Here is a 3,276-nt window from a genome sequence, read left to right as displayed (position 1 = left end):
TTATGTTGATTTATGAGGTCATTCACTCTCAACTCTACATCTATTTGAGCATGTGTAGGAATAGGTTTGAAACTACTCAAGTTAGGGATCCATGAGTCTGTCAATACTTTGATAGTTTCTCCAGATCTTACCCTACATTTAATACCCTTTCGTAAAAGATCCCTACCCCAAATGATGCTTTTCCATATCCAATAACTAGTATAAGAACACGTAGCTTTGAGTAAAGAGGTATGCGAAAAATATTTACTTTTTAGGATTCTAAAAAGAAATGAATCTTCTTGGGTCATAATTCGCCAAGCAAGTTTTGCCAATAACGCTTGATTAAAAGACTTTAAATCTCTAAATTCTATACCCCTTTAGACTTTGTTGAACATAGAGTCTCCCATTTTTCAAAATGCATTTGTCTCTTACTCTCATCATGCCCCCACCAAAAAATTAGAGAAGATAACCATAATTTCTTTGCACAAGGAATTCAAAAATTGAAAATATGATAGAGCATAAGAAGGAATAGAAGATAGAACAGATTTAAGCATCACCTCTTTTCCTACAGGATTAAAGAAATTTTGTTTCCACCCTTTTATTTTAGTTTTCACTCTATCTTTGATAAAATCTAACATTTTTTTCTTCGATCTTCCTACTACCACAGGCAGTCCCAAATATAGTCCTAAATTATTTCTTTGTAAATGTCCTAGCTTAGCAGTAATTTCATCCTTTTCTGTTTCAGAGTTATTTTTGCTCAAGTAAATAATAGATTTATAGAAGTTTACCTGTTGCCCAGAACACTTTTCATAGATTTTTAGAATATCAACAATTTTTGCAATATTCGATCTGTTGGCATTATAGAACAAAGGAGTCATCAGCAAAGAATAGATGATTAACAGTAGGTCCATCTCTAACTAAGCTTAATCCTTGAATATTCCCACTTAGTTCTGCTTTGTTTAAGAACCTTGAAAGGCACTCAACACATAGCAAAAAAGATAAGGAGATAGAGGATCTCCTTATCTTAGGCCCCTATTAGGTTTCACGTCACCAGCTATATCTTCATTAGTATTAAATCTATAAATAAGAGTATTGATACATTGCATAATTCAATTAACAAAACTCTCATGAAATCCCATTTTAAGAAGTAACCGCTGAGTTTTAGAGTGCTTTGAATTGACAAAAAGCATGCTTTTCTTTTCTTTTCTTTTCTTTTGAGTAGTCCTTAAAAATGAAAATAAAAAAGAAAAGGATGCATCAACGTAGCTCCTTTGTATTTCTTTTCCCAATAGTAATGAAATTTAAAAGAAAAAGGGTTAATTTGAGTTATGGGTTAGAGTCGGGTCGGGTCTTGTGGACTGAGAAAGGAAAAGAAAAAATTATTTAATTAAATATACATTCAAATCATATATACTAATGCTACCTATACTTTTGAATAATTACTTATCTTGTCACTAATTAAAAATTTTCTACCATATATTGAGAAAAATATACCTAAATATATGTATTTTTGATATCTATCATACGCTAAAATAGGAAGAGAGATGTGTAAGATAGTCATGTATTCCAAATAGATGTGAATCACACTAGATACATGTATCTGTATGTTATTTAGCTGTGATTTGCATGCATCTGAAATATCAGATACATAAGAGGGTGGGGAGCGAGATGAGAGGGAGGCGAGTGAGATTTGTTTATATATCCCAAATACATGTGAATTCACTTAGATATAATATATTTAGAACAAATTACCCATAGTTTTGACTTCATGTATCCGAGATACATATATCTAGACGTATCTGGATGCATCAAAATCTATTAAGATTCATAATATTGCAAACTAGAGTGTATCTAAGTATTAAACTAATGAAATTTCTATAATTTTTTCAACAAAAAAAAGAAAAAGTTCAAACTGATGAAATTTCTATAAATTTCCCAACAGAAAAAGAACAAGTTTATATGAACAAAATCAAATGTAATGTCATTTTTTTTAGCAGAGCGACTTTTGTAGAAATATAGACAAAGTTGGATGATCTTTTGAATTATTATCTCTATTGCAATATATTCATTAAAAAAAGAATGAATATAATAATACCAACATACCTAGTAAAATTTCATAATTGAGGTATGTAAAAGGTTAATTAAGTATATGTAGATTTTATCTCTAGCTAGTGAAGAGAGAAGAATTGCTCTCGAACGACCTTCAACTTATATGATAAACAACGCATAAGAACAAATATCAAATACAAGATATTATATGAATAAAATTTGTGGGATCGTTTTGTTAATTGAAGAAATAATTGAAATCGGACCGGTCCATCCAATAGACACCTATGTTGTAGGATCTCTACTGGTAGGTATTTAGTGGGTTCAGGAGTACAATAATCATGAGTGGATGAAAAAGAAAATTATGACCACTTTCTAACTATAAATATATTAAAATCAAATTCTACATTATAGTCTTTGTAGCCACTAAGAAAGATAAAAGGCCACACAAAATATTAGTAACATTTATAATAGTATAGTGCCATATCTCCAACACTTGATGAATACCATAGAAGAATTTATATTTCTAAATCTCTAATTAATAACGACATAATACTTGTACAAGTAAAGAGCGACTACGGGTCTGATATTCATTTCTCTGCCAAACAACATATTATAATTTCGTAAAGAAAAATTACACAACAAATATAGCTTTTATGTTTATCTGAAATAAGAATATTTTAAAAAAATTAACATACGTGAGAGTTTGAGTTTAAGTTTAGTTACAAATACACTCAATACAATACACAAATCTCCTTATGGCAAGCCTAAATACAAATGTATCTCATAAAATACAGTAACATGCAAGTGATTTTTGATGGTGCTTAGAGTGATTTCTGGTGATAATACAAGTAAGTGTATATCATAAAATACAAATGTTATAATGCAAAATGCAATTATATAGATACAATGTACTACGCTTACACACATATACAATATATTCTGCTATATTGTGCAACAAACTATTGCTACATTTCACAAAATACATAAATTATCGCTATGTTCCGTACTTAGGGACGGACCTGCATACGAAAATTACAAAGTCAATCGAAACACATAAGTTACACCAAAATTTCACAGTAATTCTTTCCATTTTTTTGGATGGCTTCATATAATGTTTTTATTTTTAAATTCAAATTTACATAATAAATACACTAAGCTCAAAGAGTTAAGTTTAGTTTAGTAGTTAAACACTTTTATCACCCACGATAGGGTAACTATTTGTCACGTGACAATATTACTGATCCTAGC

This window comes from Solanum dulcamara, chromosome 1, assembly GCF_947179165.1.
Source record: "Solanum dulcamara chromosome 1, daSolDulc1.2, whole genome shotgun sequence".
Classification (NCBI taxonomy): domain Eukaryota; kingdom Viridiplantae; phylum Streptophyta; class Magnoliopsida; order Solanales; family Solanaceae; genus Solanum; species Solanum dulcamara.
The sequence above is the reverse complement of the archived record's forward strand: the minus strand, read 5'-3'. Positions refer to the sequence as shown.